Raw genomic sequence first — 14,651 nt, 5'->3', positions numbered from 1 at the left:
ATGTTATTTTATTTTTTTCAATTACATGCAAAGATAGTTTTCAACATGCATCTTTTGTAAACTTTTGAGTTTCATAATTTGCTACCTCCTTTCCTTACATCTCTCTTCCCCATGAAAGTGCGTATTCTGATCTAGGTTGTACATGTATAATCATGTTTAACATATTTCCATATTATTCATGTCGTGTAAAAGAATAATCAGAACTAAAGGTGGAAAAAAACATAAAATAAATTTTAATAAGTGAAAATAGCATGCTTTGGTCTGCATTCAGACTACATAGTATTTTCTCTGGATGTGAATGGCATTCTCCAACCCAAATCTTTTTACCACTTGTTTTCTCAGTCTTTGGTTAATTAATGTCCTTCACTTGAAACAACAACAACAACAACAAAACAAATAAACGATGAAGCAGGAAAAGAACCCAGTCTTATATTCGTGGGACCACATGCTGACTTTGATGAGAGTATCCAAAGTTTATCCCCTTACAGTATTGTCTCTAACCAATGAGAGAATCAAGTCAGGAGCAGGATTAAACTAAGAAAAGTAAGAGGCCAAGGCTGACTTAGGTCTTTTGAATATACCTCAATTCTGGTTATCCAACTGTAGGTAATCAAAGAAATTGCTGTCTTCTAATCATTTGGTTGGCAGACTGGAACCAGTTATGGCATGTTCTAAAGTTCCTCCAAATCACTTCTGGGACAGGTCATTACAACTCTCCTATCACAGATATACTAAGTAATCTCAGGAGGGAAGGAGCACTAATAATTAGAGGGATTAGGAAAGTTTCATGGAATATTGATAGTGACTCTCATGGGGTGATAAAGAGTGGGTTTGCAAGAGGGTGTCCATCTATTGGGGAATACTTCAACAAGTTATAGTATATGAATATAAGAGAACATGATTGTGCTGTAAGAAAAGATAAAGGGGATGGTATTAAAGAACCTTGAGAAGATTGGTATGAACTGATGCAGAGTGAATTGAATAGACTCAGAAAAATTTACACAGTAGCAGCAATATTATAAAGACAAATGACTTTGTAAAACTTAGATAAACAAAATGGCCAACCACAATTCCAGGGAGCTCAAGATAAAATATGCTACCTACCCTTTAATAGAGAGGTTGTGAAGTCAGAATACAAATTTAGACATTTGGAGAGAGCATGGGCAGGGAAGACATGATTTTTTTTTTTTAGAATTTATTTTGCTTGACTATGTTGTTGCTCTCAGTTGTGTTCAACTTTTTGTGACCTTTATTTGAGGTTTTCCTGTCAGAGATACTGGAATTATTTGACATTTCCTTTTCTAACTCATTCTGCAGATGAAGAAACTGAGACAAACAGGGTTAAGTGATTTGCTCAGGCACATAACTAATCTGAGGTTAGATTTGAACTCAGGAAGATAGGTCTTCCTGACTCTGGGCTTAGAGTTCTATTTGTTGTACCATATAACTACCCGTTGCTTGATGATACATGTTTGTAAAAGAGATTTTATTTTTTTGACTTTCTCAGTGTATGTGTAAGGCAAGGTAATGGTAGGAGGGTATTGAAAAGGGGAAAATGAGGATATGAAAATAAAATAGAATTTAATTTAAAAAAACTTCACCACAGAGATAGATGTCCTTGGGCAAAACCTTGAAGGAAGTTAGGAATTCTAAGAGACAAAGAGAGATAGGGAAGAAGACCTGGAAGAAAACTTGCATAAGGAGTCCCCAGGCAACTCAGCCTTGAGTACTCAGTCTAGGTAGGGGAGTAGAGAGAGAGAGAGAGACTTCCAAGGTCTGTCCTTTATCCCTGGAACAAGACTCTGGGGTTCTGACCACATTCAGATCCTGATTGCAGTCTAGCCCCCCCCCCAAAAAAAATAGAACAGCAGGCCCCATCCCCACAGCCCCGTGGCAGAGGGGTGTGCTTGTGATCATTCACAGACCAGGAGGGAAGACAGAACTTCACACACACAGAGATCCTTGTGTGTGTGGGGTGTCCCAATAATACTCAAAAGCTCAGGAAAGCACCCCAAAACCAGGCACAGGCTGAGAAAATGAGTAAACAAAGAAAAAAGAGGAACACCAATGAAAAATACATTGTCTATGATCCCAAGAAGGATCAAAATACTCAGTCAGAAGATGAGGAAATCCAAGGTCCTGCATCTAAAGACTCCAAGAAAAACAGGAATTGGGCTGAGGCTACAACAGAGCTCAAAAAAGATTTTGAAAATCAAGTGAGGGAGATAGAAGAAAAACTAGGAAAAGAAATGAGGGAGATGCAGGAAAAAACATGAAAAAGAAGTCAGCAGCTTAGTCAAGGAAATCCAAAAAAAAATGCTGAAGAAAATAGCATGTTAAAAACCAGCTTAGGCCAAATGGATAAAATAGCTCAAAAAGTTATTGAGGAGAAGAATGCTTTAAAAACAGAATTGGCCAGATGGAAAAAGAGATAAGAAAGCTCTCTGAGGAAAACAAATCCTTCAGATGTAGAATGGAACTGAAGGAGGCTGCTGAATTTATGAGAAATCAAGACACAATACTTCAAAACCAAAAGAATGAAAAATTAGAAGAAAATGTGAAATATCTCATTGAAAAAACAACTGATCTTGAAAACAAATTCAATTTGTTGACCTCATTTTGACCTCATTTTTAAAGAATTCCTACAGGAAAATTGCCCAGATATTCTAGAAGCAGAGGGCAAAATAGAAATTGAAAGAATCCACTGATCTCCCCTGGAAAGAGAGAAAAAAAACAACCCCCAGGAATATTATAGCCAAATTCCAGAATTCTCAAGTCAAAGAGAAAATATTACAAACAGCCAAGAGGACACATTTCAAATATCATGGAGCTGCAGTCAGGATCACACAGGACTTAACAGCAACTACATTAAAGGCTTGTAGGGCTTGGAATATAATATTCCGGAATACAAACGAGCTTGGAATGCAACTGAGAATCAACTACCCAGCAAAACTGAATGTCCTCTTCCAGGGAAAAAGATGGACTTTCAATGAACCAGGGGAATTTCAAATGTTCCTGTTGGAATGATCAGAACTGAACAGAAAGTTTGATCTTCAGGTACAGGATTCAGGTGAAGCATAGAGAGTGGAGGAGAAGAGTAAAATATGACGGACTTAATGATGATGAACTACGTGTATTCCGGCATAGAAAAATGATACTGATAATACTCATAGGAAACATCTCATTTAATAGAGCAGGTAGAAGGAGCTTTTATGGATGAAGCACAGGAGAAAGCTGAGTTTGAATATATAATATATTATAAAAATGGAGTCAATGGCTAAAAAAGAAATGTAATGGGAGTAAGAGAAAGGAGAGGTAATAGACTAAGATATTTCATATAATAAGATTTATTTTTATTACAATGAGCTATTGCAATGATATGGAAGGGAGGAAGGTGAGGGGGATTGAGGGAACCTTTGCTCTCATCAGAGGTGGCTGAGAGGAAACAGCATATATACTTAAAGGGGTATAGACATCTAGAATAAGAAGGAGAAAAGAGGGCCAGGGGTACGGGGGAGGATATGAGTGATGGAGGAGAGGGTGGACTTCGGGGGAGAGTGGTCAGATATAACACATTTTCTTTTTTACTTCTTGCAAGGGGCTGGGATTGGATGGCTTGTCTGGGACCACAGAACTGGGTGGTTGCTGGGCCTTAGCGGTGGTAGGTGGGCTCTGAGCCTCTTGGCCACAGGGCTGGTGATCAGTCTGCTGTGCCACTCAGCTACCCTACAGCACATTTAAGAAGAGGGACAGAGTGAAAGGAGAGAGAAAATATAGTGTATGGTAGTGGGGAAGTACGAATGGAGGGAATTGCAATCAGCAATGGCAATAGTGGAAAATTATGGAAGTAGCTTTTGTGATGGGCTTATCCTAATGAATGTGATCCACCCATGACAGAGCTAGTGGTGTTGGAACACAGACTGAAGCACATTTATTATTTTTATTGTTGTTATTTTTGGGGGGGTTGTGGGGGCAGATAGGGTTGAGTGGCTTGCCTTGGGTCACACAGCTAGGTGTCTGAGGCTGGATTTGGACCTGGGTGCTCCTGACTCCAAGACTGGTGCTCTGTCCACTGTGCCACCTGGCCATCCCTATCATTATTATTATTATTATTATTATTATCATTTCATTTTGGGTTTTTTTTTTGTTTTTGCAGGGCAGTGGAGTTGGGGTGGCTTGCCCAGGGTTGCACAGCTTGATTGTTGGTTGTCTGGGGCCAGATTTGGGCTCAGGTGCTCCTGACTCCAGGGTTGGTGCTCCGTCCAATGTGCCAATTAGCTGCCCCTATTATTATTATTATTTTTTTTAATTTTAATTTTTTCCTCTTTCCTGTATTGCTCACGAGAGTCTATATTTTTTTGGGGGAAGGGGTATTATGTTTACTCTTAAACAAGAATATTTTAATAATGTATAAAAACATCATTTGTACAAAAATAAAATAAATATAAAATGCAAAAAAAAAGAAAACCTGCACAGGAACAGGAAATGTATATCATATTATAGAAAAGAGCAAGTAAGTCAGTTTGGCTGGAAAATAGAATGTGTGAAAGGATGTAACAAGAAAGAAGTCTGGAAAGGACAGAATGAATCCATCTTGGGAAGGGCTTTGAATGTTAGACTGAGACATTTGAATTTTACCAAAAAATCAGTAGGGAACCACTGGAGATATGAAAGGGAAAATAATGATGGTTAACTTTGTGTCTTGAGAATATTATTTGGGTAAGTAGATAGAAGATGAGAAGGAAGAGGGGTAGAGTGAAGAGTGGGGGAAACCAGGCAAGAGCCTATAGCACTGGTCCAGGTAAAGAAACTGAATTAGATTGTGGCTATGTGAATGAATGAAGAGAAAGAGATAGATACAAGAGTTAATGATTGGACATAGAATCAGGGTTACATATTTAACAAGACACTCTGAAAGGGAAAATATATTTAAGACACATTTTAAAGTTTAATCGGCATTGCTAATTTTTTTCTCCATCTTTTTCTTAAATCTAGATAATCAAAAAATAAATAAATAAACCAAAACACCCCAATACACCAAGCCCAGATTTGTAGTATTTGCTGACTTCCAAGGTCTAAATGCTCAAAGTGAAAATTTAACAATTATTTCTTTCTCTTAAAAGTCCCTAAGTCCAGTACACAAAGGATACTCAATTGATTGAACATGGGGAATGAGGAAGAAGGAAAAGAGAGAGATGCTTCTGATGAAGCTGGATGATTAAAAGAATGATAGTCCCATCAATCAAAGTAGAGAAGCTTGGTAAAAGGATGAATTTTGAGAAAATGACATGAATTTTGCTTTGGATATGTTAAGCTTGAGATGACTAGAATTATCAATTCCACACTTATAATAGCTCTCATATCCCCATTCTCTTCACTCACACCACAGTTATCGTGATTTAAACCCTTATTAACTCTCACTTGGACTGTAGCAATAACCTCTTTTTTTAAAAATTTAAAAAAAAATTTTCAATTATATGAAAAGATAATTTTCAACATTCTTTTTTTGTTATTTTTGCAAGGCAATGGGATTAAGTGACTTGCTCAAAATCAAACAACTTAGGTAATTATTATTATTATTATTATTATTATTATTATTATTATTATTTTAGCTTTTTTTTTTGCAAGGCAATGGGGTTAAGTGGCTTGTCCAAGGCCACACAGCTAGGTAATTATTAAGTGTCTGCAACTTAGGTAATTATTAAATGTCTGTGGCCCTATTTGAATCAAGTCCTTCTGACTCCCTGGCTGGCACTCTATCCACTGCACCATCTAACTGCCCCCCAACATTCATTTTTATAGTTTTTCTCCTCCTAACCTTTCCTTCCCCACCCTAGGACAGCAAGTAATCTGATAAATGTTATACATATACAATCATGTTTCACATATTTCCATATTAGTCACGCTGTGAAAGAAGAATCAAAACAAAAGCCAAAAATCACAAGAAGGAAATAACAAAAAAAATTTTAAAGGGTGAAACTAGTATGCTTTGATTTTCATTCAGATTTCACAGTTCTTTCTCTGGATGTGGATGACATTTTCTGTTGAAAGGTTTTTTGAACTGTCTTTGATCCCTGTATTGCTGAGAAGGGCTAAGTCTATTGTCACACAATGTTGTTATTAAGGTGCACAATGTTCTTTTGGTTCTGTTCACTTTACTCAGTATTCGTTCATATAAGTCTTTCCAAATTTTTCTGAAATCAAGCTGCTCATCATTGCTTTTTTTTAGGTTTTTTTTTGGCAAGGCAAATGGGGTTAAGTGGCTTGCCCAAGGCCACACAGTTAGGCTGGATTTGAACTCAGGTACTCCTGACTCCAGGGCCGGTGCTCTATCCACTGCGCCACCTAGCCGCCCCCTACTCATCATTTCTTGCAGAACAATAATATTCCATTACATTCATATATCACAACTTGTTCAGCTGTTCCCCAGTTGATGGGCATCCCCTCAATTTCCAATTCTTGTGGTAATTGGACTCACTGCCTCCAGTCTCTCCTTTCTTCCAGTACATTCTCTACACAGTTGCAAAATTGTCCAGGTGTCTATATGAGTCTAACAAGATACAGCAGGAAGAGCTAGAAAGAGAAATCCCATTCAAAGTAATCTCAGACAATATGAAATACCTGGGAGTCTATTTGACAAGACAAACTCAGAAACTTTTTGAAAACAATTATAAAACACTTCTCACACAAATTAAATCAGATTTAAATAACTGGGCAAATATCAACTGCTCATGGATAGGTAGAGCTAATATAATAAAAATGACAATTCTACCAAAACTAAACTACCTATTTAGTGCCCTACCAATCAAAATTCCAAAAGATTACTTTAATGATTTAGAAAAAATTGTAAATAAATTCATATGGAGAAATAAAAAGTCAAGAATTTCCAGGAAGTTAATGAAAAAAAAAGTGCAAAAGAAGGGAGCTTAGCCCTACCTGATATAAAATTATATTATAAAACATCAGTCATCAAAACTGTTTGGTATTGGCTAAGAAATAGAGTGGTGGACCAGTAGAGTAGACTAGGTGCAATAGCAGGAAACGATTATAGTAATCTGCTGTTTGTTAAACCCAAAGAGTCCAGTTATTGGGATAAAAACTCTCTCTTTGATAAAAACTGATGGGAAAATTGGAAGTTAGTATGGAAGACCAGCACCTCACACCCTTTACCAATATAAGATCCAAATGGATACAGGATCTAGACATTAAAAACAATACTATAAGCAAATCAGAAGATCAAGGACTAGTTTACCTGTCAGATGTATGGAAAGGGGAGCAGTTTATGAATAAGGAAGAGATGGAGAACATCACCAAAAACCAACTAGATGATTTCAATTGCATTAAATTAAAAAGCTTTTGCATGGATAAAACTACTGTAACCAAGATCAAAAGAAATGTAGTAAATTGGGAAACAATCTTTACAACTAATGATTCTGACAAAGGACTCATTTCTAAAATATACAGAGAACTGAGTTATTTTTTTTTTAAAAAAGCCATTCCCCAATTGACAAATGGTCAAAGGATATGCAAAGGCAATTTACAGATGAGGAGATCAAAGTAATCCATAGCCATATGAAAAAATGCTCTAAATCATTAATGATTAGAGAAATGCAAATTAAAGCTTCTCTGAGGTACCACCTCACACCTCTCAGACTGGCCAATATGACCAGAAAGGATAATGATCATTGTTGGAAGGGTTGTGGGAAATCTGGGACACTATTGCACTGTTGGTGGAACTGTGAACTCATCCAAGGTTTCTGGAGAGAAATTACACTATAATTAAACTACACCCAAAGGGCAACAAAAATGAGCATATCCTTTGATCCAGCAATACAACTACTGGGTCTAGACCCTGAAGAGATGATAAAAAAAAGGGTAAGAACATTACTTGTACAAAAATATTCATAGCAGCCCTGTTTGTAGTGGCAAAGAATTGGAAATCAAGTAAATGTCCTTCAATTGGGGAATGGCTTAGCAAACTGTGGTATATGTATGTCATGGAACACTATTGTTCTATTAGAAACCAGGAGGGACAGGAATTCAGGGAAACCTGGAGGGATTTGCATGAATTGATGCTGAGTGAGGTGAGTAGAAGCAGGAAAAACACTGTATACCCTAAAAGTAACATGGGGGTGATGGTCAACCTTGATGGACTTGCTTCCATCAGTGCAACAATCAGGGACAGTTTTGGGCTGTCTGCAATGGAGAATACCATCTGTATCCAGAGAAAGAGCTGTGGAGTTTGAACAAAGTTCAAGGACCATTCCCGTTAATTTAGAAAAAAAAAACAGATTATCTTATTGTCTGATCGTGTTATCTCTTATACTTTTTGTTTCTTCCTTAAGGATGTGATTTCTCTCTCATCACGCTCAATTTGGATCAATATACAACATGGAAACAAAGTAAAGACTGACAGATTGCTTTCAGTGGAGGGGGTGGGGGGAGGGAAGTAAGATGGGGGAAAATTGTAAAACTCAAATAAAATCTTTAATAAAAGAAAAAAATTGTACAGGTGTGACCACTTCACTCTCTTCTCAAGATGCTTTGAGCCCTGCCCCATTACCTTTCAGATAATATGCAAATTCTCATTTGTCATTTAGAGTCCCATACTCTCAGGCTTCAGTCTATCTTTTTTTGTTGTTTTTTTTTAAATAAAATTTTATTTTATTTTTCTAATTACATTCAATGTTTTTCAACATTCTTTCATTTGCAAATTGTTGGATCATCATATAGATTATGTCCATAGGCTCTTTTCTGAACATTCTCTTCTTCTATTCTATTTCACTTAGAATTATCAGCTCTCATAAACTTGATTATCATCTCTATGCTGATGATTTTCAGATATCTTCTTCTAGCCCCAGGTTCTTTCTTGAACTCTAGGTTCATGCCTCCAACTGTCTACTGGACACCTCAAACTGGATGTTCTCAGAAGACCTTAAATTCAATGTATCCAAAACAGAACTCATTCTCTTTCCTGAAAAAAGTGCCCTCTTTCTAACTTTCCTATTACTATTTTTTTTTAGATTTTTGCAAGGCAAATGGGGTTAAGTGACTTGCCCAAGGCCATACAGCTAGGTAATTATTAAGTGTCTCAGACCAGATTTGAACCCAGGTACTCCTGACTCCAGAGCCAATGCTTTATCCACCACGCCACCTAGCCACCCCTAACTTTCCTATTACTATTGAGGGTATTGCCACTTCAGTTCACAACCAAGGTGACATAGAATAAGAAGGTGGTGGGTGATCCATGTTTGGTGTTTGGAAAGGCATAAATAGCAATAGGACAAGAAGGAAAGAGTATTTGGGAATAGTAAAGCATTTGACTAATTTGATCAACCATGATTCAGGGCTATGAAAGGAAGAAAGGAAGAAGAGAAAAGAACATAAATTAGAAGAGCAGGGAAGAGAGGAGTAATCAGAGTTTCTAGAGAAGATGTGAGTCATTTCTCTACTCAATAAATTGAAGTGATTCCCTATTTTCTCTAGGATCAAATAAAAACTCCTCTGTTGGACCCCAACCTACCTTCCTCTCTTCTCTAGCCAAACTTACCTTCTCAGAGCTTTTCACACATGCACCCTATATCCTATTTTTGTGATTTTTGTGTTGGTTGTCATTCATCCCAGAATGCATTTCTGCTTCACTGAATCCATAGATTCCTTCATCACAAGTGCCATCCTAAATATGAACTCTCCCTTAATCCCCCCAGCTACTGCTGTCCTCCCTCCTTAACTACATTGTATTTACTTTATGCTTTTTCTTTTAATCATCTATGTTCATGTGGTATATGTATATGAATATATGTTCATAGTGTATATATGTATATATACACACACACATATTTACATATATGTATTTTTTTCATACTGTCTTCCTAAAATAGAATGTAAGGCAGGAACTGTTTCATTTTTATCTTTGTGTCTCAAACACTTAATACACAGTAGGTGATTTATAAATGCCTGCTGATTGTTTAATTGATAAGGAATGAGACAGAGTTAGAAATGGAAGGACAGGAGGTTATAATCAGGAAGAGGAATTTCAGATGTAGCCTGAGTCCCCCAGACCCAATGGTATGGGACTCTCTTTTCCCTGGTGGAGATTGATGAGCTGCAACTATGTGAGGGAGAGCAGAAGAGAGGAGAAATCTGCTTCTCTTTGAGCTTGAGAATCTTTTCAAATTTCTTCCAGTTTCTGGTTTTTAGCTTTGAGAAAGAAGATGGAAGAGGCCAACCCTTCTTTGGATTGCTGAAGGAAAACACTCAGGGAAGAAACCTACATGAGAGGATCTGGTAATGTCCATCACATCACATCCCTACCCTCAACTTGCTGCACTAGAGACCTCAGGGAACTTCTCTCTCTCTAGGTTGAGCTAAGTTTCCCCACTCCCATTCACTCTGCATTGTCTGGTGTATATTCTCCTCTATAAACTTTCTCTGATTTCTGCTTGCTATGGACTTAAATAAATGGATCTATTGACTACCTGCTATGTGTATTCATTATGGAATTGATATTATGGCAAAGGAGTCAAGCTTCTGATAAAAGCTTGGGGCCCTGCTCCCCTGAATTAAGGAAACAGAGATCAGAAGTTAGATTGAATCTGAAAACACCCCCCCCCACTAATAATATTTAAGTATATAAAGAGATGTCATTTTAGCCTGGAATCCCCTCTCTGAGGAGAGCAGAGTGGAAGTGTCTGGCCTCAACCTCTTTTCTTCTTTACCGGTAGTAAATTAAAGTCTCCTTTGGAGGAGGACAGAGTGGAAAAGAGGCTAGAAATGTCTATTCTGCCTTCCTTTGAACCTCATGCTACATATGGAAGACATTCATCTATACTCAAGAGTTCTAAATTATGGAAGCATCTCAGTTATAAGGGGATGATGAGATCAAGGAGATGATCATTCCTATGGATGACTATAGTAGTGCCAAGATGCAGATCATGAGAACCAAGAGGTTGATGAACTGGGAGCAGAGGTGGTTAAGAGGTTCAAGGGGTCATTTGTCCATTTAAGCCTCAGTATGAAGGCAAGCTTTAGGCTGAAGAAAAAGACTGTGACTTTGAGAAAGGAAAAACATTAATCTGGAGGTTGGTAAGTCATTATAACCAAGATCTGGAGACAATGATCTAGATGGATAAAGCTGGTGGTATGCTGGTAAATGTTTAACTCCCCCCCAAAAAATTGTAACCAGGAAACACTTTTAAACTTAATCTGCATTATTAATATCTTCATTATCACTTTTTTAAGACTAGGTGTTCAACAATAAATCAAGCCCAATTTCTAAATTTCTGGGGCTTAAATGTTCCCAGTAAAAATTTGGATATACCCTGAAAGTGACAATGAATTACAAAAGCAGGTCACCTCCTCCTCCTGACCCAGTGGGCTAAGAAGATATGCAAGAAACTGCCTTGCATTGAAGAAGCTGCCTAGGAAAGCAGTTCAGACACACAAGTCATATGTAGTTGATACAAGTATAATAAAGACACTAAAACTTAGCCATAATCACTTAAATAGCAATAATAATAATAACAACAACAACACTCATGTCTATGGCACTTTCAGGTTTAAAAAGTGCTTTCCTTATAATGACTTTGTGAGGTGGATTGTCATAGACCTAATTCAAGTCTTTCCTAGGATAATTATGACCTATGTGACCTTGGGTAAGTCACCTAACTTCCCTAAGTCTCATTGTCTGTAAAATGATTAGATTAAATGAGCTTGGAGGTCCTTTGCAGTTATGTCTATATCCTGTGCCTATTTTAAAGAGGAGGACCTGGTGTCTAGTGTTCATTCCTTTACCCTCCCCATTCCCACTCCACCATTTTCTCCTATGTTTTTTCCTTTTGTTCTCATCATTCCTATAAAAGGAGAGTGGGTAGGAGCTAGGGTTCCTTGTTTCAGATTAGGTACAGAGTCATAAAGAGAGGTCATGATTTACTCAGGCTGATACAGCAAGAAATGGGGTGACCTGAATGAAGTCTACTGCTGGGCAAGCCCCGTTGGCTTTCCAGAAGACTTGAAGAGTCCTTATTGGTTCCAGCAGGTGGCGCTATGCTCCTGCCTGTGTCCGAGTTGCCAGTTTGTCCTGCTCCTTTTGGGATGACTGTATTGTATCTTCTGAATTTTGGAGGCTGCTACTGTCTCCTTAAATTGTCCTCTAAGAAGTCCAACCTAGAAGGCAGTAGCTAGGTTCCACTGGATTATAAAGATTCATGGTTTCATAACTTCATAGAATGTCTAAGCTTATCTCTGAACTTCACGAATCTGGATTTTCATTGTGTGGGCATCCCCTCCATTGGTGCAGATCCCAGCTCCTCGATCTAAGTGATGATCACTAAGAACAGACTAAAAATGCCATCATCCCATAGTCGGCCTGGGGAAGTCAGAATTTAGTGAGCTATGCCCTAGGGACAACAGTTTCAATCTGTCTTCTGGTTCATATACAAAGCCTTTCCAACTCTGTAGAATCTTTCAGGGCTTGTCCTGTTCCAGAATATCCTTTGAAAGTTGATGAAATGCTCCCCTCTCCTCTCTTTGAGAAGATGGGAGACTATGAGTGTGAAACATGGCTCATACAATCAGAGTCTAAGGTTTCTCTAAGCTCTCCATCCTCCTCCTTTCTTTTGTTGTTGTTGAATCATTTTTCAGTCATGTCCAACTCTTTAAGATCCCATTTGAGGTTTTTTTTGGGGAAAGAGCCTATAGCGATTTGCCATTTGCTTCTGCTCATTTTATAGATGAGGCAAAGAGTTAAATGATTTGACCAGGGTCACAGAACAAGGAAGTATCTGAGGCTGGATTTGCATTCAGGTCTTCCTGTCAGGATTAAGTGCTCTATCCAATGTGACATCTAGCTACATCATATAACATAACATAACATAATATAATCATATAATATAATGTTTGTTGTAATTTAGGGGAGGACTGGAGATAGGAATAAGTTATTCTTTTACCAGATTTTTATTATTTACCTTTGTTGAGTCATTTTTCAGTTGTGTACAATTCTTCATGACCCTATTTGGAGTTTTCTTAGCAAAAATACTGGAATAGATTGTCATTTCTTTCTCTAGCTCATTTAACAGATGAAGAAACTTAACTGACTTGCCCGGTGTCACATAGCTAGTCAAAATCTGAGATCATATTTGAACCTGGCTTGAGATACAGTACTCTAACAGCTATACCACTTGGTCATCTCAATAAAAACAATATTTTAAAAAATAGAATACCCTTTAAGAATTCATGGTCATGGGGCAGCTAGGTGGCACAGTGGATAGAGCACCGGCCCTGGAGTCAGGAGGACCTGAGTTCAAATTTGACCTCAGACACTTAATATTTGCCTAGCTGTGTGACCTTGGGCAAGTCACTTACCCCTGTTGCCTTAAATAAATAAAAAATAAATTAAAGAAATAATTCATGGTCCCCTTTGCTCCAAGAGGACACATTTAAGGGGAATGTTGGGAAGGCTTCTATTCTGATTCCTTCATTTTACAAATCAAAAACCTGAAATCTAGAGAATTTGGAAGTTGCCTAAGATCGTAGGGATTTATGGTAAATGTGTGCAGGTTGTCACTTTTGGAAAATGTGTGGGCATGCCCTAAAGAATCAATCTTTGTTGGGCATGTACAATGTGACAGGTGAAACAGGGGAAAGATGTTCAAATCTGGTCTCAGATACTAACTAGCTATGTGACCCAGGGCAGCTAGGTGGTACAGTGAATAGAGTCCTGAGATCAGGAGAACCTGAGTTCAAATCCAGCCTCAGAAATTTGACACTTACCAGCCCGGTGACCTTGGATAAGTCACCTAACCATGATTGTCTTGCATCCAAGGCCATCTTTAGTTATCTTGTTTCATATCTCACCACTGGATCCAAATGATTCTGGAGCAGAAAGTGGGACTGGTGTCTTAGCACAGCACCCCCCACTCAAATCCATGTGTTTGTCATGGCATCACCTGATGTCATGGTCTTCCTTGAGGAATGAAGAGCTAATATCATTATCAATCATCAATGTGACCTAGGGTAAGTCCTCTATTTGCTTCATTTCCTCATCTGTAAAATGGAAACACACTGGAGAAGAAAATGGCAAACCACTCCAGCATCTTATACCCATGGTTCCAGCACAACTGAACAGCAATCATATGTTAAGCATTATGCTAAATACTGGGGATGCAAATAGAGGCAAAAGACAGTCCATGTCTCAAGGAGCAAAAATTCTAATGGGGAGACAACATGCAAAGAAATATATGCAAAGTAGGGTATACAAAGGAAATAGGAAATAATTCATAGATGAAAGGCACTGAAGTTGAGGAGTTAAGAAAGGATTTTAGTTGGGACTGAAAAAAGTCAAGGACGTCAGTGGTAGAAGCAGTTCAGGAAATGTTCATTCTTTTGGGGTTGTTGTTCAAAGGCCTGAGGCTATGGTGCAATGGTTAGGCATAACTAACTCACCTTGGGGTTGGAAAAAGTTTGCCATATGCTTAACATTCATTGCTGGTAGAAGCAGTTCAGGAAACGTTCATTCTTTTGGGGTTGTTGTTCAAAGGCCTGAGGCTATGGTGCAATGGTTAGGCATAACTAACTCACCTTGGGGTTGGAAAAAGTTTGCCATATGCTTAACATTCATTGCTGTACTGGATACTGAATATCATCCTGGATTA

The sequence above is a fragment of the Macrotis lagotis genome, chromosome 1 (assembly GCF_037893015.1).
Source record: "Macrotis lagotis isolate mMagLag1 chromosome 1, bilby.v1.9.chrom.fasta, whole genome shotgun sequence".
NCBI lineage: Eukaryota > Metazoa > Chordata > Mammalia > Peramelemorphia > Peramelidae > Macrotis > Macrotis lagotis.
This window is presented reverse-complemented; position numbering follows the sequence as displayed.